This window comes from Apteryx mantelli, chromosome Z (genome assembly GCF_036417845.1).
Source record: "Apteryx mantelli isolate bAptMan1 chromosome Z, bAptMan1.hap1, whole genome shotgun sequence".
NCBI lineage: Eukaryota > Metazoa > Chordata > Aves > Apterygiformes > Apterygidae > Apteryx > Apteryx mantelli.
This window is the reverse complement of record NC_090020.1, coordinates 19426301-19451692: the sequence shown is the minus strand read 5'-3', so window position 1 is coordinate 19451692 and position 25392 is coordinate 19426301.

Below are 25392 nucleotides of genomic sequence, written 5' to 3'. Positions count from 1 at the left end.
AAAAAGAAGCTGACAGACACAAATTCAGCATTTTTTCACATTTGAAGACTGTTCTTCCTTGTCTTTCTCGCCTTTCTTGTTTTTGTCACTTCTTTCATTTCTTTGTTGTTTTCATTATTAGCCACACTTTACAAAAAAATGAAAGAGAAATACCTGCCTCATACTCTTTAACTCTTTCTGTGAACCTGAGCACTGGGTTTGCCTCAGTACCACTTTTAAATACAAAAAGTAAGCTTTGATGTTCCTTTCAAACCTGAAGCATTATGTATTGTGCATTTTGATTCCTCTTCCTCCCTTCCCATCTGTCTAGAGCCTATTGCATTTCAGTGGAGCATTAGAAATCAGGAATATAGCAGAAACGTCTTGGGATGCATAAGTTTTGTGGCCAGTTAAAAGCATTCTGGGTCTCCTTTTGACTGGAGAGGTGTTATGTGGCTTATGGCTACAGATTCCAAACCTGAAACAAACAAACAGAAATTTGAGCAAGCATTCAAAAAGAGTTGTGGGATCCAGATATTTATGTACATCCATCATGTATTGGAAGATGAGAAGTTAAATGGTGGAGTCAAGACAAATCAAGAGCAGAGATATGATATTATTTCTGATTTATAAAATATCCTTCTTTTTCACCAAGAGGAGATGGAAGTACTATATAACCATTAGGAAGGACTGGTTAGAGACGTAAAATTCATTTCAGGGGATACTCAGGCTTTTTCATCCTCTCATATTGTGTCTTGACTCTCAAGAAGTATGACTTCTATCAAAAAAAAGAGAGTAACTGTGACACATTCCATTAATCCATCTGCCATACGACATTTTGGCTCATAAAAGTGCTTCGCAACAGCATGGGAGTTTGTGCCAGCTGTGTATCCCAGCCAGGATCCTGAGTAAACTCAGATAGTTAATCCATGGTAGGACTCATGAAGTGTCTATATACAGCAATAGGTAGGCATATTAGCTAGTATAAACTCCTTTGGGTAGTTTAATGAAATGGCAGTTGTCTCTTTGCTGATGTTCTTTTCTTTGTAGGTTTATCCAGAGATGCACGCAGAATAAATGAAAGCATGTGCTTGGCAGGTCAGCTTGAATTCCCCATTCCTTCCCAGGTAGTAATATGTTTCCTCAAAAGATTAATTAGAAATTTTTCATATTTTCCCCATTTTTATTTAAATACCACCATCATCACTTTGTAAAGGTATGACACTTTTCATACTTTATTTCCACAAAGAGTTCTTTCGACCCATAAGACTTTGGTGGGGAGTAATTGTTATTGCCATTGACTATAACCAGCAGGTTTGTTTCACCTGTGTCAGCACTGGACAGCATTCAGTTATCAGTCAGAGGTTACTTCTGAAGAAGTTTCAATCCCCATTTGCTCAGTTTTTCTTGGTGTGAGATGGAAAGAGGCATGCTATAAGGAAAACCGTGCATAAATTATTTTTATCTAATTTTAGTTTAAATAAGATGGAGATTTTATGGATTTGGGTCAGTAGAGATCATATTAAATATGTTCGGTGCTTCATTCTAATGAGTTTAAAGGAAAACTGCTCTATTTTTTCTTCAATTTCTTTTTGCCTTTTTAGTATTTTAGCCTAATATGTTACAGTGAAATAAAGCAAAGTCATTGTCGCAGATAAATATAAGAGATGCACCTGTTTTTTCTGGACTGAAGTTGTCTTCAAGAGTTAACATCTGAGAATTCAGAAGATGACTTTTCTGAATGCAGTCCTGGTATTTTAGCCAATAGGGAAGGTGTGGCCAAGTCTTCTGCCAGCAGAAATGATGGATTTGCCTGTATGTAGACAGAGCTACTGTCTAGGGGGTGTGAGTCTGAATCTTGTCAGACATGAGAGAGTTTTGCCTGACCCTTCTGCACTGTGAGTTTTTTCAAAAAGGATGGGAAGAAAAGAAACCAAGATACTCTAAAATGATCAAGCCCTGCTCTGTGCATGTTGATGTCTGTAAAATTAACAAATAGGGCCAAATCTCCTAGAAGTCAACCCTTACTTTTTGTTCATGGGCATCAGAGAATTACACCTGCATCTTGACCCATCCATTTCAGCTGCCTTGTCTGTATGTTGGTGGGATTGAGGCAGTGGAGATGCTGGGGGAACCTGAGCAGCATGGCTCACCCACCTATGGGGACACGGACAGGAGAGTAGAGCGCTTGCTTGGTCGCCAAGTCATTTTCCATCCTGAGAAGGACAAAAGGATGCTCTGAAAGTTGCCCTCATAGCCAGCCTTGGATAACGTCAAAATAAGACAAGACTCTTTCCCTTTGCACCTCAGAGACAGTCCCTTAGCATTCAGAATGGCAGTTTAGATTGTGGTCTGTACTGTGCTGGAAATCAGAATAAATGTGATGGTTTGGATGTCCATTCTTCCATCGAGTTTACTAAAGGAGCAGGTTTGTGTAACCAAACTATATCTTTTTACCTTTGCACAGCAATTCTCTGCAGTAATATTAGAACATGCTTGTTAATTCTTTTTCACACTGAGCAGAGTAGCAGTCCCAAAGCATTAAGTATTATAAGTTTCATAAACATATGCAGAAAATAACGTGAGAGACATCTTATTAATGCCTCTAGAAAAGCTGTAGCATCAGTCCTGATTATATTAGGCACCAAGAAAACTACATAGGAGAGAATTTACAAATACTTTAGCTCTATTGGAGTTTCCAAAATATTAGACCTCAGAGAATCCATGCATGTGAAGCTATGCACAGCCCCATGGAAAATGAGAGTTTGATAGATCTTCTCAAAAACACTTTTCAGATCTCAGGTGCCCAAATGTCTCCACTGTCTGGCTGTGGAGCCAAGGCATCTGAGTTTTGTTTTTCCCTTGGTAAGGTTAGGCAACTAAAATGTGAGTGTCAAAATCATTTATAGGTTCCACCCCTTAACTTTTTTTCTCTAGAGTTAGTGGAAGCATGTCCTATATTTTGGTTGCAGTGCAAGTGTTGTCTTCCTTAACAGTTATGGAAAGCTTGCTGACAAATTTTTCCTTATAACCAAAGAGTCTCATTAAAACTCCCTGAAAAGAAAAATCCCCAAAACTTTGCATCTAAATCTCCTCATTTGGCATTGGTACTGAGCAGTTGTGTGTATTTGACTGTGCATCAAAAAAAAAAAAAAAAGAAAGAAAGAAAGAAAAAAAAAAAGAAAAAGAAAAAGAAGAATCCTCTCTTTACAGATATAAAATAAAACAACCCTGATCAAGATTATCAAATTTTAGCACTATCATTAATCAGCAAGATTTACTCTTATACAGAACAAAGCAGATTTATTTAAGAAAATATGTTATTTTTTTGTCAGGGTTCATCCCATACTTCATAGAATTACAGACTTCTCTTAGTCCTTTTCACTTGAAGAACTGTAAGTGTATTTACAGTTATACTTAGTATGGACAGTGCTTGTACTTTGAAAATGCAGTATGGGCAAAAGGACTCAAAATATAACAATTTTATTTCACATTTAAGTTACTGCAAATGCCAGCTTGCTGTTCCCCCAAAATGCCCTTTCAAGAATAGTGTCTACAAAATTAAAACATGCCCTGTGTGCAAACCTCAGCTAGCTGCCAACAGCTCTGCACTGGATTAGTCTGCGAGCTTGTTGCGTCTCTCCAAAGGAGTGCCTGGAATAGATGAGATTTGGAAAGGAAAAACTAACTGCTTTTTTTTGTGAGAAGTAGGGCTGTTTCTGTACTCAGGCCAAATTTGAACTGGAGGGATTACATTCTGGCTCCTTCACTTTTTGTTTTCATTTCACTGTTGGTAGGTTTCTTTATTCTTTATAAAGGACATGTGTGTCTGTTGGTGCAAAGAACACCTTCCTGGAGAAGGTAGAGAGGTGGCATGTGCTCATTTGTGTATGCCATTCAGCTATCTTTGAGCATTGTTCCACAAAGGGAAGTGCAGAGTCCTGCCGTGGGGTGGAATAACCCCATGCACCAGCACAGGCTGGAGGCCGACCGGCTGGAGAACAGCTCTGCAGAAAAAGCCCTGAGGATCTCAAGCTGACCATGAGCCATCAGTGGGTCCTTATGGCAAAGCCCCTCCCGGGCTGCATCAGGCAGAGCATTGCCAGCAGGTTGAGGGAGGTGAGCCTTCCTCTCTGCTCAGCCCTAGTGAGGCCACACCTGGAGTGCTGGGTCCAGTCCTGGGCTCCCTAGTACAAGGGAGACATGGACCTGCTGCGGTGAGCAAAGCTGAATAAGGAACTGGAAAACCTGTTATATGAGGACAGGCTGAGAGTGCTGGGACTCTTCAGCCTGGAAAAGAGGAGGCTTGGGGGATCACATACATGCATAAAAATATCTGAGAGGATGCTGTAAAGCAGACAGAGCAAGACTCTTCTCAATGGTGCCCACCGAGGCAATGGGTGCAAACTGAAACACAGGAAATTCCACTTGAACATAAGAAAATACTTCTTTACTGTCAGGTTGGTTGAACAGTGGGACAAGTTTCCCAGAGACGCTGTGGATTCTCCAACCCTGGAGATATTCAGACCTCAACTGGACATGGTCCTGGGCAACCTGCTGTAGCTGACCCTGCTTGAGCAGGGAACTGGACCAGATGATCTCCAGAGGTGCCTGCCAGCTTCATTTATTCTGTGATTCTGTGATCTTAGGACTTGTTGGGATGCTAATCACAATATAAATATAAAAATATTTTTAACTTTGCATATAAATAACAATAATACAAAGTTAGGCAGTCAGAAGAACAACTTTATCAAAAAAGAGTTTGTTCAAAAAAAATCCTTCTTTGATCTGGCAAAACAAGGTTGGGTAATGGAGGTAATATCTTTTGTTACATAAGGCAGTATAGCTAGAAAAAGTAGACAAGACGAGTTTGTGTGACTGAAAGCTTCAGGTCTCTTTGTTGATTGCTATAGTCAGTGCTTAGATTTTCCATCCTTTTTAATGCAAGAAGTGTTATCTTTCTAATCTGGAGCCAGTAAATTTGGGAAATATTACCATAGAGTGTGGTTGTGACATTTTCTCTGTAGAGACTTTAAATAAAAGGTAGCAACCTGCTTATATTTCCAGAGGTGATTCAAGCACACAGACATTCTCCAGCAATTTATCCCAGGACTACCTACAAAATTTTGGAAATATATGCATACCATATGAGGAAGCATATCTGAACTAACTTTAATCTTTCAGCAGTGAAGACTCCATTCAGGCTGTACAAATCTAGGAGGAAAGCTGTGTGTACACAGAACATGTATACCATGTCAATGCACATAAACACCAGTGTCATTATATCTTAATCACTGTTTTTAATCTGTTATTATTTATAGCTCAATTAATATTTTTAATTTACATTTGAACTAGTTTGAGGGTAGCTAAATACTCTATAGATAAATAAATAAACTTGATGTTCTCCAAAATGTGATTCTCACACTTCTCAGTACCTTAAGTCATATTTCTGCTCCCTACAAGCAATGCAATGAGAATTATTTCGCAGTGCTGAAAACAAGAATGAATTTCCCCCAGACCAGTCTTGGATCTAGGACCTTTTCCTTACAGGTCTGGTTTTGGCACTGGAGAGCACAGGGGTGGGGAGAGCTTTGAGGAGGAACTGAGGAGTGTGTAGTGCAGCTTGGTGAGTAAAGCACGACAGGGACAGGAACTTACATGCTCCCACTTTGAAATCCCAAGTTAATTCCTGACGTCTTAAGATCTTCAAAAGAGTTTGGTCAATATTTTAGGGTCTAACTGAAATAGCCAACTATGCTGAGCAATTGGAGGTACCTACTATTCTTAACAAGAGCTTCAGGATGGTGAGTATTTCTTTCTTAAATATAACTATGTAATAACCACCTGGAGGATGATCTGGTGAACTACAAAATGCTTCCCAGAAGTGACACCCTCTCTTTATCCCCTCTGCAGTCCAGAGCAGCTGATGATGCTCAGCGCATCACAGGATCAGGGCCTTGCACATCTGACTTTCCCAAAAATCAGAGTAATAATACCACATTACCTATCTTGCAAGGGTGTTGTGAAGATCGATTAGTTAATGTCTGTACAGCACTTTGAGTCTATAAAGTGCCATGAGAAAATTGTTGTTGTAGTAGTGTCTTTTATGTAAGCTCCTGTATCTTGAATTTCAGAAATGTAATAAGACTCTGTGTGCAAGTACGTGCATGCATGTGTATGTAAACACTGTGAATGAGATGTGGTACAAAAAGCAGACCAAGTGTTTTTAAAATGGCCATGTCAATCCTATCACTGTCATGCCCAGCGGTAAGGACTAGCCAAATGATACTGTGGAACTTCAAAGAATAATGGTAGCCCTCGAGATTTTGCAGCTAATCACAGATGATTAATGAGAGTTGGGGAAGTTACTTTGAAAAAACAGCTACCTTTCCATTTTGATTGCTAATTATTCATGAAAGACTAAGAACAAGAGTACACTGCAGCAGGACAACACATTTTTAAGCATTAAAATAAAAGAAAATTGATCACCTAGTTAGTATGCAAGCAGCTGAGTACAGCAGGGTCAGCTGTGCTAATTCAAGAGTCAGTCTGGGAGCTTAGCAAAGCCTCTTAGTGCCAAGTGGCTTATTTCAGAGTTTCAATTAAAGATGAACTGAACAGGTTTGCACATATCCACGTACATCTGGGGCTGGGTGTTTAACCACTGTCATTGTTAGGGAATTGAAAACCGTAGAGGGAGGGTTGGTTTATTCCAGCAAGTGTAACAGTAAAAATTCACTTACTTTGATAGGACATAGTCCTATAAAGGCCCTCTGGTAACTGTAAGAAAATACCTGTAGTGGAACATGTCCATTGTGATTTAATCGTGGAATATAGCATTGCAGTTATCTTACATCAAAGAGACATTAGATCTGCTTCTGCTGTTAGAAAATATGAAGAAGACACTTCTTCTAATTGAAAAGGGTTAATTCTGTTCTCTTTAAATCAGAGGTAGCTGGCATTAAAATGCCGTAAAAATTACCTTGGTGGTGACTTCACGGAGATAGAAACTCCATGTTGTAGGTTCTTCCCACCTGCTCCCCTTTTGCCTTTCAGCTGTGTACATGGTGCAGCAGACTGAGGGAAGGACCCTGTCCTGCTCTATAAACACAACATGCTCCTTCACTTGTCAGCTTCCCCAAGGGCCTCAGTTACACCCTTGTAAACCTGGTTTGCCACTATTTATAAGGAAGCATTCACAAGAGGTATATGTATAAAAGGTGCCCACTCCTGTTTTGAATCTGTCACATCATTTGCGGTACAGGAGATCATTTTAATTTAAAAGTAAGGAAATAAATAAAACCACTCACTTATCACTCTGGGTTATTACATTACACTGAAATGAAGGCAGAATATTCTTTAGCACTCTGGAATCTCAGCTTCTACCAAAAAATAGAACCAGGCAAAGCTAGTTATCTGAAAAGTGGTTTCATGCTATCATAGCACACCAAACTTTGCCATCTGTGGCTGACTGTACAAGTTTTCCTGAAATATTGTAAAGCTTAGAGCAAATATCACGGTCGGGCGTCCCCACGCACTTAAGTGGGTACTAGCTGGGTACCTGTTGGGTATGTTAGTAGGCAGGCACCACAGCAGTGCTCCATTTAGCTAAATATTATTACTACACAAATATAAAACTGAAATAAATATACAATACACAAATATAAAACTGAGAAATGTGTGGAATTTGATTCATCTATATCAAATCTCAACTTGAGGAATGGTACTAAAATGCATTGGAAAAATACATTAAAAAATAAGGATATTCAGTCATTATGAATTTTAATGTTGCATTGTCTTAGATAAATTCAAATGAATTATGTTATTTTTATTATATTATTATTTCCTGTATCTATAGATTTTAATACTTCCCAAACAGATAAATCCGTAGTAATCTATTTTATATGTTGTTTCCTCTGTAAGTGCGTGAATGAGTTGTTCTGTGATAAAGCACTGATCAGAAGTGACAAATATCATTAAGCTGGCAAATTACCAGGGATCATGCAATTAGTGGTGATAAGAATACAAGTATTTTATGCAGATTAAAATAAATATGGTTTTGTGATGGCAAAAAGCACATCTGCCTTCCTGCGTGCTGAATAAACTTTTAGAGACTAATTTAAGGTTACAAATGGCTCTGGAAGATACAAAATCAGCACAAAGACACAAAAGATTCAGCCTACCAAGACAGTCATTTCCGTTATACTACTGCTCTTCTTGTGCTTCTTGATCCTTTTTTTTAGCAATATAACTGAAATAAAGATGTGGAAAGAGAGAAAATTAGATTTCCAGGAAGTTTAAATAACATTTCTCACTGAAACCTTTAAGTAACAGCTTCTGTGTTGACTATGTATTGCATGAAAAGGGAAGATAATGTACACATATAATTGCAGTTCACTGCTTGTAAATAACACAACTTAACTCAGGGCCAGGTGTTGGCACCTGCAGTTGCCACTCATAGATGTTCCTGTAGTAACCCAGCCTCAACATTCAAGATACCTCAGTAATCTTAGCAGCATGTATAGTCAAAGTTATGGTTTTCTTATTAAGAATTCATGGACAAAAGCTGCCCTGTTGGCCAGCACTTCCACCCAACACAGTGCAAGATCTGCAGTGTGTGATCCTCTCTCTTCCAACTGGTAGATGGTCCGTATCCTCTCTCCTCTCTGCTGAGACAAAAGGAGTAACTGGAACAACCAGGGAAGGCACACCCCCATCAGAAGCAGCAAACATCCTTTTTCAGTAGCTTAGATCTCCTTACATCCCAGGTAACCTCCACTCCTTTGAAGACAGGTGGTCCACCAAGGTTATGGTCACAGTAACTTGTTCCTCCCTGCAGTCCTAGCATTTAAAATATACTCACTGCACCACAGCTAAACCATTTCTTTCTTCATTCCTTCTCCTTTCCCCAGTTAACAAAAATGCCTCTCAACCCTCCTTAATATAAACTCTTCTGGTGGCTGAAATGAAAGTTTGGAGCCAGGAGGGCAGTTGCAGGGTGAATGAGTGATCTCCATTCTTGCACTGGTTCTGTCACACCATGGTACCAAAATACTCACAAACAATTTAACAGCACTCCATTTGTAAATGATCATGGCAGTAACTAACTAAATACCACTTCCCAGCCATGGCCTTTCTTCAATAGCTGTTATACAAAAGGTACAGGGACATTTGAAGGTGTTTTTTTTTTTTTTTTTTTTAAGTTGAAGAGAATTATTTTTATCACAAGCTTTGGTCAAACTCGGTTTCCTAAATTAGCCATCCAAAACCATGTGAAGGCATGCAATTGATTGGCCTGATTTTCATGAGTGCTAAACAGTCGGTTTTAAAAAACAATAAAGAGGAATGACAACTGTTCAACAGTTCTGAAAACCAGGACATTTATATATTTAAACACCTCATTGCAGGCACCAAAATAAATCTTTCCACTGACTTTGGATCAGACTCCAAAAGCAGTGCTTAGATGTAGAGTTATGTGGATTAAAAAGAAGCTTGGGAATTTACATACAAGCAAATAACAGCAGGATTTGTGAGTAGTACTCCATTTCCTCCCACTATGCCTTTGAAAATGCAGTTTACATTTATATTCATGCCTGCAAAATTCCAATTTGATCTTGGCCAACTGGCTACATTTTTCATTTCCTATTTCCCTATGTCTGACTGCTGGAAGGATGTGTTTGCTGAAGAAAAAATAAGCCCTGTGTATTCCAGCAGCACTGAAGGATATGATTTCAAACAGAAGATATCTAGTCGCTCACATGTTATTTTCCAGCAGAATAGCATTATGGTTGTTGCATGGTTCTTACATTTTTATGATCAGAAATGTATGCTATTTTTGAGTGCCATTAACAAAGCATGTAAATTAAGTACTCCTTAGTCTCAGAGTCTGATTAAATAAAAAGAAAAGGTAGATGGTGAGGGCTGGCAACATTTTACTCCAATACATTCTGCTAAGCTTCCCCTTTCATCCTCCTTCTTTGTTACAGCTCTGGATGCAGAATTTTCAATGAGACACAACAGAGGCTACAGAAACAGTGTAGCTGTTTCCATTTTTATTCTGTGGAGGTTAGGCCTCCTGAAAGCTTTTTTGCTGAAAAGTTTGTTAGCGCAGGAAGATATTTCAGTCACAGCCTCAAACAAAAACCTGATAGCATGTGTTCTGTATAAATAATCTGTGTTATGTTTGAACATGATGACTACTTACCAGTTGAAGCATCAATGAAATGATCCTCATGAGAAAGGCATCCATAATTTGGCCTTGAGTCTGTCTTTTATATGGATGCTGCACACTGCAGAGCATATCATCATATTTAATTTTGTGTCACACTGTAGAGTCAAATAACCCTTAAAGTCATGCAATGATTTTTCACTCCTGGGCTGCAAAGATATAAGATTAACAGATATGTTTAAACATGATATAATTCAAATAAACCAGAATTGCATTAGCTAGCATTAGATAGAAATTTAATAAATACATGACTGATAACAAAGTTCTGTTAATCCTTTGGTCTAACTTGCACTAAACTACTCTTATAGCCCAATACCTCTGCATATATGCGATCAGCAGATGTTGATTACAGATATAACTTTGCAGAAGAGGTGGGACTTTACAGTTAAGCTCTAGGACTAAGTTGTTCAGAGATATTTATGTCCTAGGGTGTCAAAGAGAAGAAGAATCAGGATAAGTTGCTGCCCTGCTACACAGGGTCCCCAAGTGTGATTTCTGCTAATAGGGGTCTGCTTGTCTGATCACATGAGCTGATAAAGACTAAGCACCAAGTCACAAACTGCAGAAAGTACAGAAAGAGTTTCATGTGGTCTCTCTTGCACAGCAGAAAGGCACCAACTCTATAACAGGATAAATGTCTGAAGCAAGGGGATAGGAAGGAAAGCAGAAGTGGAGGGTTGTCTACCTATGGGAAACTGCTTCTGGTTTTCAGCCTAACGTCCTTCCTGTTCCCTTATGTCTACTTATCCTTTGCCTTAACTAGAACCTCTCTTTTCACAGGTTTTTTCTCCTCCTTCATGTACTTGTACACTGTCCATTGTCCCTCAGTTTTCATTTTGCTACTTAAAACAGCCAGTCTCCTTCAGTCTCTGCCCATAATACAGAAACTTCATTCTCTTGATCCTCCTAGTTTCTATTCTTGGTAGCTTTTGAATGTAAATATCTCTTTCTCAGATAGGGGTGACCAAACTTAAATCCCACATGAGGTCTTGGTAGTGGCGAGGGTGATTTCATTAATACATTCCTATCGACAGTGGAAATACCTCATCTACTGTATCTTCCCTTCAACCTATCCAGCTCTTGTAGGATAACCTGTATCATCCAGATGTCTTCTCTGTCTTCTGGTTTCATCTATTGGATACCTTTTTCCCCCCTAAAAAGGCATTTTTCCCATACCTAAATACATGCTTTTGCACATTACATACTTGCATTTTGTTCCATTTCTGTTATCTCAGTTCTCAGAAGCATCCATTTTTTCCACAAGATATTTTGCTGTTCTTCCTTATTTAAATGCCTACTAACTTTGTGCCATCAGCAAACTGTTAACACACTCCTACTCTTGAATTTATCCCACTGAAATATAAATGGCATTATTTGTGAGGTGGAAGAAGAACCAAGGAATTGCAAAAAGCTTAGTGAGAAGTGTTTGGAATGTGACGAGCTTGTTTGGAAACCTAGACTGAAGAGCCAAAGCCTCACTGTAAGGGACACTTCTTTTTTTCATTTACAGTGTGCCTGCCTGGGATTACATCCAAATACAAAGAGAGTATTTATTTTTCATTTCTGGTATTTACTTTTTTAACAGCAATTATTGCTAGTTTTGGTAAAATAGTCACCCCCAAAATTGTAGCTGTTTTACTTCACAATGCTAATGTTACACACACAGAATAGTAAATGGATAGGGACAGTGGAGGCTTGTAGGCTTACTTTATTTCTGTTTGTTTTCAGATTTGTTGTTTGACATTTGGGATTGTTTTTTGTTAGTTCTCTTCCTAGCTTCTTGGTTGATTTCACTGAAATTTATGCCAGCTGGATATGTAAATTCATTCCTGCTTTTTTAGGATTTGATTTTTCAGGTCTTACCCAAGCTAACCTTTACTCATATGGTTTGTTGATGTTACAACCTTGACTCACTTTGGCGAGCTCTCACACATATAAGTAATCCCAAGGAAAAACGACTGCACAGACAAGCTCCTGACGTGGTAAATATAGTGTAAAAGAAAGATATTCTTATAGATCCTGAATGTGTGCCAGGCTGGACATTTGAATATAATGGCTTAAGCAGCTTTTATGTGGAGTATAGGGCCTTCTGCCTTGCTAAGAATTTCATTTTTAAAGCACATATTATTTTTCCCTTAAAATTCTGTGGACAGGTGAAAATATTTTAATAGAGTTGATAAGACAGCTGTTCAACCATCTTAATTTGAATGATATTTAGATAATGGGCACTGTTTTGGGCTCAGAGCAAAGCCTAAGCAGTCTACCTATTACTTCTTTCAATAGGGTTTCAGATAAGGCCTTAATGAATATGTGGTCCTAATAAATTTTCAATCACATTTACACCTTGTAAAGAACCATTTATTTCATCGTTCTTCACAGTGTCAGCAGTCATTAAGGCACAAACATTGTACTGACAGTCATGTTTCTTTTCTCCCTTTGGCTTGCCCTTCAGAATTGTGTAGGGTTTTCTATCATTACTGTTTATTAGACAGAGAATGATTAAATGAGTCAAAAGGAGGGACCTGCCATTCCTTTGAATGCTCTAGCCGTGGCATGAGGAACAGAACCTGAGGAAGAAGAATGCTTTTAAGCAGCACCTCAAAGCAAAAGGTGAAAGTGAAAGACTGCGAGAAGAGCCTGAAGAAGAAAATCCCTGAAGTCCAATTCAGTTACATGAAATACTTATGTGAGTTTCTGTGCTCTGCAGAGATAGGAAGATTGCAACTGAATTTGAAGGAAAATTCTGCAGTTAAAATCGAAGGTGGAGTACATCCATTAATCAACCCAGTGGTAACTTAAGAAGGAGCTGCAAGCTTCTCCTTTTTCCAAAAAATCTAGTCTATGCTCACAAGGCAAACCTTTCACTCTGTCAATGGATTTCAGATTCAAATGACTGAACTGCACATTGCTTTGAGAGGTTCCTCAGGAACGTCCACTCACAGCCAGTATAAAAAAGGAACAAGGTAGTGAATATTTTTCCACTGAGGAAAAATGGACTGAGCACAGATTAAAACAAAGCACCTTGAACTTTCAGAGTACTTTATGGGCTTTAACTTGCTAATCTGGCTGCTCCTAAAATCAAATGGGTAAGTCTATGTATTCCTTCCCAGTTTGCATTCATTAAAGTAATGGGTTGTGCTGCTGGGAGTCAAAGCTCAAAACAACTACTATAACTCTCTAAAATGTACCTACACTTTTCAGTTTCCTTGCTATTTTAGTGCTGAACTTTTTACACTTACATAAAACTATGCAGTTGCAAAAGAAGCTGTTTCAAATGGTAAGCGATTGCATGGTTTGGCCCCAAGCATCTCAGCTAAGTCTCTAGTGGAGACAGCTTCAGAAGATGCCAGGATCAAAATTCCTGACTAGTCAGGAAATATTCATGCTGTGATCAGGTCACAGAAGTGAGACATATTCCTACAGGAAAGGGCAGAGGATTTTGGAGGTAGATAACATTTCCTCTCCCTGCTGAGGCACATTTGCTAGCGGGAAGATGTACTGTTACAGAAACTCCCTATCTGCTGCTTCTGCCTCAGGTTTCTTTGCCAGCAAAGACTTATTTCTCCCAGCCTGAAGAACCAGAGGTGTGTGGGGATTTATTGGCTTGGAAGAAAATGAAGAAGAAGAATTTTTTTCTGATGTTTAGATAATACAAGGAGACCGCTACAATCTCAGAAGTATCCTGTGAACCACAGCATTGAGAATCAGGTACGGTTACCATGTTAACCATCTCTGTTCCCCAAAGATGACCTTTCCACCTGTTTTGGAGCAGTAGCATTTGAGCTTTTTGTGTAACTCTCCCTGAGCAGAAGCCCATCTGTTTTGCCCCCTTAATACCTTCTTAGTCATATCGAGGAAAGATATATAGTGACTTAGAGATGTTGCTGGTTTGCAATACTGTTGCTCATGTCAGTCTAGCTTTCTTTCCAAGCCTGTGTGAGAGCCCCATTAGGAAACCCTAGTAATCCTGGTGTATCAATAGGAGCTTGGAGGAATTTCTGAGTAGAAATTGCTCATATGTCTGCTCCATGCCAACTTTTAGGTATGCTGAGAAATGTTTTTTTGTCTATGTTACAACGTATTTCTAACTGTCCCTTATTTGTTTCTACTCTTATATGCGTGTATGTGTGTGTGTGTGTGTGTATACATATATATACACACATATATACACATATATTTATATATATTTATGTATGTATGTACTACCGATTTCAATTAATGCATTTCACATAATCTGATAATGACTGCTTCTTAGGTTTTCACAACCTCTAAATTAAACCTAAGTTGAGTAACACACACACACATACACATTTTGCTTGGGATTAGAATGTGGTTAAATGACCATTGAACAATGACATGGATGTATGTCATGGATGTATAAATAGTGAGTCTGAGGGCCAACAGTTTATCCTAGCGAAGAAGAAGAATTGTCAGAAAGTAAAACAGAATGAGGGTAATGTTCTGTGCTTCAGGCTTTAAACTTTCAGAGAGAGCAGAGAAGCTTTTAACCTATCAAACTGTAAGTTCAAGGACCCACTTCCTATTGCAAGAATTGCTACTGATGATTGTCCATTGCAGAACTGGTGCTGCTGGTTATGGAGTATTGAATTACTCTCCGTGCTTCAACCCAAGGACTGAATTTCATGCATATTTTAAGTTTTGCCTTTTTTTCCAGATTCAGCATTAGTATGCTAGGTAGGCTGTTAGAGATAAGCTAGAGACCATTTTTCATTTCCTCCCCTTAGGTCAAGCATGCTGGAAAGAAAGCCTTTTTAGTCTCAGTGTATGGGATCATAAAATATTGATTCACTGCTGGTTTGAATGCACATTTAAAGGAGTGAGAAAGGTCTTATTTTGTGTACTCTTGTGGCATGAAATATGACAGTGCCGTGATTTATCCTTTTGCTCAGATGATGAAATGAGGATCTCATGAGGATCATTTCCAGCACACGTATAAACCACAAGAAATGAAGGAGCTGCTGGTGACCAAACCCTTCCTCATATTATTTACTGTCAGTAAAGAATGGAAACTTTCTGTCCCATACCCTCTTTGACTCTTTCACTTTTGACCTGTATCAGAGATTTGGTACAGAGCTAGAGGAAATTTTACTTGGGACTTGCATGTGTTCCTACAAGAGCATCAGAAGTCTCTTGTTCCCACATTATGTTCTGTGACAACCACTTGTGCTAAAGTCTGTCAGTAAATATTTTATGAAGCTTCTAAGAAAACGTAATTTCTTTAAGTAGGAAATTTTACCATTTTGCCATTTTTTCATTCTTGGTCAGAAAAAAAGTCACTGCTTTAAAATCTTTTACAGAACGAAGTCTAAAAAGCTGCCCATCAACTGTTTTGAAGTTATGAAAATATTTTGTCTCAACCACATCAAAGCATTTTGGTTCAATTAATTATCTCCATTAGGGAACATTACAATAAATATTATGTATGACTAAAGGTAACTAACTTTATGCCATGATGTAAAGAAGATCATACTTAGAAAAATGTGATGCTTCATGGAAGCCAAAGAAAACACTGTGATCTCTAAGACATTTTTAAGTGGGACATTTTCAAGTGATTTTGGTCATTCATGTTGACAATAACATGACAAAAATAAATAGAGAGACAGGGAGAGAGAGAGAGAGAAAGAAAGACCTTCCAGGTTAAAGTAAAAAAGAAGCCCTTGTAAAAACATTGAAATTTTTAACAGCATTTCAAACCAAAATAATATTTGAGAGTTTCTAATTTTCATTCCAATGTGGAACAAAAATTTTGAAACTTAGAAAATTAAGATGAAATGGAATTTTATGGTCCTAAGTCTGATATAAAAATAAAAATGAATAGTAGATAATAGTATTAAATCAAAATCCAAAGAGCTTTTAGAGCGTAACTAAATATTTAGATAACTTAGTGAACACAAAAACAAAATAGCACATAGCACTTCAAAAAGTTGAAATTTTCACATTCCTGAAATACATTTTGATTGCGAACTTTTTTGATTTTCAGCAGAAGTTTGTTCTCTTGCTATTTTTTCAGGAAGCTCTGGTGTTTATACAAACAATGACATTTCTAACATGAGATAAATATCCTCGTCTAGGTTTAAATCTAATATTGAGGAGGGAGGACAAGCAGAAATTGGTAACAGTTTCTTTTATACCTGATTTCTAACGCAATGATAAGGTAATCATATAATAGCTTTACAGGTAGCATGTTCTGTGTCAAATACTCACTAAAAATTTTTGGAACTGTTGATCTGTTTCAACTCTATTTTGTTGCACAGATACTCACAGGCAAAATTTTTTATGAAAAAAAAAATCCCTAATTTATTGAGCTTTTTTGCACTGGGTAAGGCTCCCTTGTGGAAATGAATGTCTCAAACAGAAAGGTTGGTCACTGTCTGGATGGTGATGGGAGTCTCCATTTCAAGGGTCTTTGCAACATCTTCAGCTGGATCATGTAAGACTCACTCACTGCTCTTCTCCTGGATTTATACAACCCACCTGCCCTGTGGAGGTACATCACATACATGATCTGATTCTACTGATTATCTTAAATTATCTACAAAACATCTGCCATCTAGCTTAACTACATACACAAGATTGTCTGTTGGGACCATCCATTCATCTGTAGGAAGCATTTCTACTGATTAGTTAGAATTATTGGTATACATTTTATTCAATTCTGCTGCAAAAGCTGCCTGGGGTACTTGCTGGGGTGGCCACATGTTCCCCCCAGGTTGTTCATCAGCACAATTTAAGCATACAAATACTGCCAACCAATTGGCCTATGCATAGCAGGGGCTACTCTGGGAAATCTCCATGACTGTCTGAAATTCCCACCCGGAAGAGTTCTGCACCAGTTAAATCCTCTGTTATGAAGGTGGTTAGGAGCTCACTTATTCACTGCCCTGATACCCACCTACAGAGCAGGCTTGAACATTATCCTTACATCACAGTAATAATTAAATTTCACAGGTCTTGTCCCAGCCTCCAAGGGTGCTGGTGGTTGTTTTTCACAAGTGAAAAGAAGAGGTTGGGTGGAGGTGAGTAATGTTTTTGGTGTCCTTACTGAGGGAAGGGTTGTGGTTTGAGTTCAGCCATTTTAAGGAAATAAGAGCTTGTACCCAGGCAAGATCCACCAATCTTTGTGTCTCTCTGAGCTCAGAAAAGACTTCCTATTGCAACAGGAGTTCGGGGACAGCGCTTCGCTGATACGTGGCTCCTTGACACCTTCAAAGTCAGCCTAGCCATTTGTTCAGAATAGTGGCTTACTTTGGTACCTTTTATTTTCAGTGTGTGAAAACATGAGGAATGTAAGGGAAGGGGTAAAAGATAAAATACATGGTGACTATTTCTATTGAAACATTTCGCCTACATTGTTTAGAAGGCGTACAAAATCCTGAGGTAGAAATACAAACGTATAATTATATTCTCTCTTTGCCTGGTCTTCTGAAAGAAAGAGTGATGTTTTGGAGGAGGACAAGTAAAGTACCACTTGGCAGTGATTAATAGGCACAAAACATAACAGAGAATGGGACAGTGGTTAACCTGATTATGTATGAAAACATACATTTAAACACTGTCATAAACTGAAAGATCTGTACTTTGTATTTTAGGAAGAGGTTTACTTTTAAATAACTGGTATTGATTTTTATAGTAATATACGTAACATTTTAGTATGTTTTTTCCCAATGAAAAATGAAGTCTCTTGATTTTCCTGGCTATCCACCCACCCACAATTCACTGTTATTTATTAATGAATGCTGCTACTTGCAAATTTGAAGCAAGTGCCAATTGGCCTGTTATTCCCCTCTGAACTGACTGACCAAGGCAGAGACACAATTTAAAAGAAATATGAAGAAAATGAAGAATAGTAGGGAAGTTATTTTGGACTGTTAGCTGGAAAATCCATGGAAGAGCTTGCATGGAGTCAGGTAGAAAAGCTGAGAAAGTCGAGTACCAAAGTGAAACATTTCCCACATCATGGCAGAGACAGCGCTGACTCTCTTGGTTTAGCAATGAAGAGTGAAAGTCAACAGTGTCACAGGCTGGAGTGAAAACAAAATCAGCTGCTGTGTGAAATTTAAGCAATAACAAGCTCTGTGGTGACGGTGCAAATTTGGCATGCCTGAAAATAAGGGGCTGAGCTTAAGAACATTATGGCCTGCCTGTCTAGTACAGCCCAAGAGCTGCTTGCTTGGTTCAAATGTCTACATGATCCTGTCCTTCATTGGGGTCTGCTGGCCTCCAGAGAAAAGAAGCACTGAAAATTATACCACAAAGGAGGTGAATCGGACAAGAGTCCCAAAAGGCAGACACTGTTCTTCTGGAGCAGTCCTATTTGCCACCAAGTCAATAAGGTATACATTTCAGCTTATTTTGCCTTTGCTCTGACCACAGTGAAGCCCGCCAGCCTGTGACTATAAGCAAAAGTTATGCAGCCCACTGAGCGAGCTCTACACAGACCGCCGGGAATACCAGGTATTCACCGGCCCTCATGCTCGAGAGTGACCTGTGCAGTTCACAAAACCAATTGCATCGATAGCAGTTCTTGTCCCTTTTGTTCCCAAGAGAAGCGCGGAAGCCTGGGCTGGTGAAGAGCCTCCCGCCGCATGCGAGCGCGAGCGAGGAGACTCTGTTGCCATGGTGTGCAACTGCTTTTTCATAAATGTTTCAGTAAGGTCGTGCCCTGCTTGATTAATTCCAAGAGTTCACATTCATCTACTGCCACACAGACAGCTTACAGCAGATGTTCGCTGAAGCCATTTCATGCTGACTTATAACCCCTCTCTTTTTTTAGTGCTTAATATATCGGGATGGTTGTATCCTGGACACAGAAGTAATTGGTATAACCACTGAAAAGCAGCCTGTGATTTGCAGGCAGCAGCCCTTGCATCCCAGCAGCCTCAATCTGCAGGTAAAAGGTAGGAAATCTCTCCCATCTGGACCAACCACAGACTCCCCATCGTGCATGTGCAACAGTGTGTGTGGACCTACCACTTTTTTTCTGCATGATTATTAGTTAAAGCAGCATGTTCACAGACAGGAATGACACTTTTTCAGAGGAGTCCTGCATGTACAGTCCAAACGCAGGGAATGTCACAAATGCGACAGGCAACATACAGCAGAAATCCTTTTACTTCCCATGCCCTGCTTGCTTCTCCCTCTCTCCAGCAAGTGTCAAGCTGCCAGTAGTAAAGGGAGGGTAAGTACTGGGAGAAGGCAGGATCAACAAATGTGTTGGTACACTTGAGCCTGTGATGCAAAGAGGGGAAGGAATACTTGCAGAATAATTCCTAGAACAACACAGAGGAAAGATGAAGCAGTAATCTAGGAAAAGAGGAACACTAATTTTAGATTTCTCATAATTTGTGATATTCCTTCTTTCTGCTTAAATTATGTAGATTATTTTCTTTGTGGGAAATTTTATTTGCATATTTCTCATCCGTATTTTTCACTGAAATTCAAGGGCAAATTCTTGGGATATGAACCTGCCCAAATTAAACTAAACCAATGTTCACTCAGTTCCCACTGAGGTTATGAAATCATTTTAATGTGACTGTATCTGGTAATTACAGCACGTTAGCAGTACTCTCAGGAATTCTGACTTGACTTTGAACATTGTGAGTAGAAGTAATGTCAGACAGAAAAATAAATGGTTGCTTTAGGTTTTGTCTATGTAAATAATTCCTCCCAATTTGTTTTTTTTTGTTATGATTTTCCACTACAAGAATGGATTACCAAAAATCGTATTATTTTCATTTCAGATTGTTTCACCCCTCAGCTGAATTAGCTCTCCCTGTACTGTATTTTATGTTTATTTATTTATTTTTTTTAACTGTGGCATGGCACATCCACAGCTCAAGGCCCGATTGCCATTTGCATTTTCCCAGGAAGAAAACAGGTTTAAGGGGCCACTGCTGGGTTCTCAAGAGAATGAAGGGTATCCCCATGGCAAGGTTTCACAGCCCAGGGGAGAACCAGACCTGCAGGGTTCCCCTGCCGCCTCAGACTCTCTCTCCCAGGGCTGCATCCCTCAGGCCACCCCTCCCCGCAGCAGCCCCTGGGGTCGAGCCAGGTGCCGGCCTCGACCCTGCTGCGCTTTGCCGAAGGTGTCACCTACCAGCATGAGCTCAAGCCACACTGAGATCAGGGCATGCTGCATACCTGTTGCCCCCTTTTTAAGAGATGTCTCAAAGCTATTCAAAGTGTTTTAACCAGGGCTGTCCCTAAGCCATGCCTTCTTCATATGCGAAGAATTATCTGCTTCAGTCTTGGCTGGATAGCATAGCTACATGTGGGACAGATGTGTGGTGGGATCTGCATTCCCAAAGTACTTTGACCTGGTCAGTCCACCTTCTCTGTGAATGAGGACAGGGGTTTTAACACTGAGTGATGCAGTTTCCATCCACCTGGAGAAGGAACAGGACATTCTCATCACTTGAAAGGGCTCAAGGAGGCACTGCCATAGAGTCACATGAATTTTTGTGGCCACAGAAGCCTGTTCATTTGGTCAAGAGAAATCTTCTCAGGTTATTACCATTCAGAAAACAGCAGACAAATTCAGTGTCCTCAGTGACTCCACAAAGTTTTCTCTAGTGTGAGGAAAAGGCAGTTGGTGAGAGGCAAAATGAGAAGTGAGGTTTTCCTCTGTCATCACAAAATGCTGGAGGCACAGCCCAAACATCTCCATAGTGTTTCAGCAGCTCTGTCTGAGGACTCCAGAACAGCTCTGACTTGCTGTATGGCTGCCGGCATCCCAGTGACGCTGACCTTTGTGCAAAGGGGAAGAGCCAGTGACATAGGTAATGCTGGAGTGAAGACACACCTTGACTAGGCAATACTGAGAAACCATGGAGCAAAAAAAAAAAAAAAAAAAAATCCTATTTTTACTGATGAACTTGCTAGGGTTAACTGAGGGTATCAGTCACAAGCCCCCTGGTTTGGATCAGTAAGTGCATCAGCCTTTAGACAGGCCTTTCCTCTTCTCTTGAGTGGCTGGTAGTCTTGTAGGCTTTCTTCTTTTGCATCATTTCTTCTCATCCCAGCATGTTGTTTGGTAAGTGCAAGTCCAGAAAGTGAATCTGTGCATTTTGCAGGGTTAGCTGGAGGTCACAGTGGTCTCCCACGGGATTAAGTCCCAAAGGTCTGCCCTGGCTGACGTGAAACCTCTGTCTTTTGCTTTCCATTTGTCAGTGACAGTTTTATGGCCCTCAGGAACATAACTCTTGAGGCAGGTCATGGATGTCTGTTACCTGAAGGTCATAAACTCTTTAAATAAGTAATCATTCTTTCAGAATCTTTCTGAAATTCAGTGTAATTTGAAGCAAGAGAATCAGCCCACTCCATCACATGCTGAGCTTGTTTTTGTCAGCGTGTGCTCCTAATCACTTACCAATTACTTATGCAAATTGGAGGAGCAGATGCTGAAGGTTGCTTTCAAGGCTGCCTCACAGGGGCCCTATAAAGTCAACAGTTGTGAATGTCCTTTTTTTTTATTTATTTATTTTTTAGTGGGTACAGTAGTGCTTCAGGTTCCTCATTTAATCTAAGCTCTCCTAAACAGTAGCATCCTAGTACTTCTAGGCAGGGCTTGCTTTAGCTCTTCAGGGCTAGCAGCTGATGGCTATGGTGCTGATAATCAGAAAGAAAAAGTATGTTTATTGACAACGAAAGAGAAAAGTAGGAAGATTATGGAGAGAGAGGAAAACAAAAAAAACACTTCAGTAGAGTCCTGTAAAACCTTGAGGCTAGATCTTTTAGTTTCAAATGAATAAATAGAGGTTTTGCTTTGCTATTGCACTAAAATTCTTACCTGGATGTTCTTGCATGTTTTGGATTACTTTCACAGCTAAGAGCGTATCTTCCTCTCTGTGCTTCCTTTTTGCACACATACCTGTTCTGTAGCATTATTTATCATATAAACACATTGTGAAGTCATGCGGATAACTGTTAAAAGGTTGAGCAAAGGGTTGATTGAAGTACAATCCTTTAAGTATGTTTCTTAACTTGCATAATTATGTTTAATTAAATCACACAGAATGTAAGCTCCATTTTGATGTGCTGTGGTGACCAGTCACAAGTGAAATTCCCTGCAGGAAAGGGCCTTTGCAGATTCTCTGAGATCCTACAGGGAAATCAATGACATTTTAATCTGAATTAGACATAGATCCTGCAGAGAGGAATCTAAGCAAGTCGGCAGAAAATTGCAAATTCTTACAGGAAAGAAGACATTTTGTAGCTTTGCTATCTTAGTATTGTAGAGATTTTCTAAAGGAAATTTGCAAACAAATTGTATGATATATAAGATATTTGTGTATTTTTAGACAAAAAGGACAGTTTAGATTTTGTATCTGTTTAAATACAAGAGGTAGAAAGATTTTTTTTTTAATCTGATCTTCTGAAGATTAAAACCAATCCATACATAATCCCTCCCTGCTAGCCAGAATGCATTTTTATAATGTTCTTCTAATTATCTAAACACTAGGACTTGCACATTGTATAACATTCAGTGATCATATCTAAAATATTAATAGATTACTATGTTAGAAAATGCAGGAAAATCCTTGTTTGTAATTTTCCTGTGTGTTTTGCTGCCTCTCTCCTTTATCGTTCTGACATTTTTAGCTTGCTTTTCCACAGAAAAATCAAATAATAGAATGTTTTGCATGCTCATCAGAGGATTTCAATGCACCTGCTAACTAAATTCTCACAATTAGAGCTTCTGAGGAACTTTCTGATTTAAAAATTTGTTTGTTTGTTTTTGTTGTTGTTGTTTGGATGGGAAACACTGCCTTGTTGAAATGGAAATGCGTGTCAGAACCGTACAACCTAATCTGACAAGCTTTCAGGTTTCCCTTTTTTTCAGCCAGCTCATCAGACTCTGCTAGGAGTTAAGCTTTAAGGCTGAGCCAGGAACCCTAGATTTCCATGTTCCCAAGCTCTGGGCACCTATACCATGGATGTCTGAAGTACCACAGAGTGAGGGACTATTCATTAAGCAGGGTCTGTGGCCCTGGGACAGCCCTGTCTTGAATTTTTACAAGTCCTGGCCTTTCCGACACCACACCTGGAGCATCCAGGGGGCCCTGAGGACACAAGAAATGCCTCCACAGTGGGAGCTCCAGATCCCAAATTTACATATTCACAGCTCTGGCATAGCTCACAGGGGTTTTGAGCATCTGTTTTCTTGTCAAGTTTCTTTTCCATGAAAAAACTCTACTTGTTCTTTTTGAGATATCTCAAGGCAGAAATCCTAATTTTCTCTCAGATCACCTGTGATTTGGGGGCTATAATATGATTTCTTATCTCATGTAGGTACATGTCAAAACTAATTTACAAATAAACAATAGTTGCTACTTGCATCTTATCAACTTACCAGTTTGCAGTTGGTGCTGGCTTTGCAATTTCTCCATTGTACTTCATTGCATCAAGCAGATGTGCCTGATGATTGACGCAAAGTCTGTGAGCAGCATATGAAGCCTGAAAACAGCATGTTTTAGCATTTTAGCACATGTGGGCTGGTGGAAGAAATGAGCACTATAGAAGACATGGTATAAAAGAGAAGCAGTGGAGAAACAGAGTCTACTGCCAGTTGCTGTCTAGAATGATCAATAACGTGGTAGAAATTATTGTTCTCTTTTGTATTGTTGCAGTTCAAGGAGGTCTTTGGCATTAAACTAGTACACTTATTAAGCTTCATTACCCATTTTATAGACTGTTGCTTAGTTACTAGTTTACTATTTTCTAGAGGAAAATCAACTTCTTGTTTAAGAGTGTTTCCATGTGCATAGAGGAATGCCAAGGCATCCATCCTTCTGCTCCCAAAAGACAGAATTGTCCCTGACTATTCTCGTTTTTCAGCCTTTTTAATTATGGTGGCTATGATCTTTGAAGTTAAATGGCATTCATAATTTGAGATTTCATAAAGAGATTATTACATATTGAGAGACCAAACAGAATTGATGAGTAAGGTCTGCTCACACCAGTTCTTCAGATCACAACATCAAAGTCATCGGAAATTGCTAGAATTTTTTTATTTCTTTCCAGCAATGACATGTTACCCCTCCTTGACCTTACCACACACATTATGAGCCACATTTTCAAAACTGCAGAACTGATCTACATACAAATATATTGCACAAAAAGGTGGCTTCGGAATAAATCCAATGCCTGCTCATTTAAATAGGTTTTGAGAGGTTCATTTAATACTTCATTTATACAAAGACTCAGTTTGCACATGCAGTATTCGATAGATAGAAACACACTCCTTTTCAAAAACTGACCTTTCACAGATGTTCGTGGAAGTGCACACTTTTGTTTAAAGACTGGTGATTAGCTGGTTCAAGAGTGCTGGAATAATTCCCTTCATATCAAGTAATAAGATATTATAAAAAATATTACAGCAAGACTCAGTGCAGTTCTCTCAGCCATAGTAATCTGTTACAGAAACTAGCTCTTAATAAACTGTGTTGCTGTTCCTGCGACTGAGTCCCTCTTCGCTGTCCACGACGCTCATCAGGAGCCCGAATGTGTTCTGGAGAGTCCGCGGCAGTGAAGCAAAGTCAGGAAATTTCCATGCTGATTGATGCCAGCTCCTTTGGGGAGCTCCGTGTAAATAACTCTGTATCTGGGTAGTGCCACTTTTGTTAGGTTTTGAGGTTGTTAAGTTGGTGTAAGTCAGGGGCTTAGTCCCCAGCCTCATGTCACTTAACAACTGGTGATCTCAGTTTTCTGAGCTGTGACCTAGGATACCAGGATTCATTTAATTGAAAATGCTAGGGTGGTTTCTGTAAAATGCTGTATAGGGTGATGCTATTACTGTTGTTAGAAGTAAGTTAAGAGAAACATGTCTGATAGAGACTTCTTTCTATCTACTAACAGGAAACATCCGCAAGCATTTTTTTGTGGAATTTGGGGGGCTGAGCTTTTAGGATTTTGTGTTTTTGTTTTTTGTGAAAGAGAGGGCCAGCCTACAGGATTTTGAGTGGCTCCAGTTTCTAGTGCAATTGAAAGGATATTGGTGAGAACAGAACTAAGAGAGTCCCTTTCGTGAAGGACTCAGCTCATTTGCAACACTTCTGTTTTCTCCTCACATGTGCAACAATCTGCATGTGTTTTACTGATGATTTTTTATTATCTCCATCAGATCACACAGAGTAGTTTCAGGTTCATAGACTTCAGACTGAATA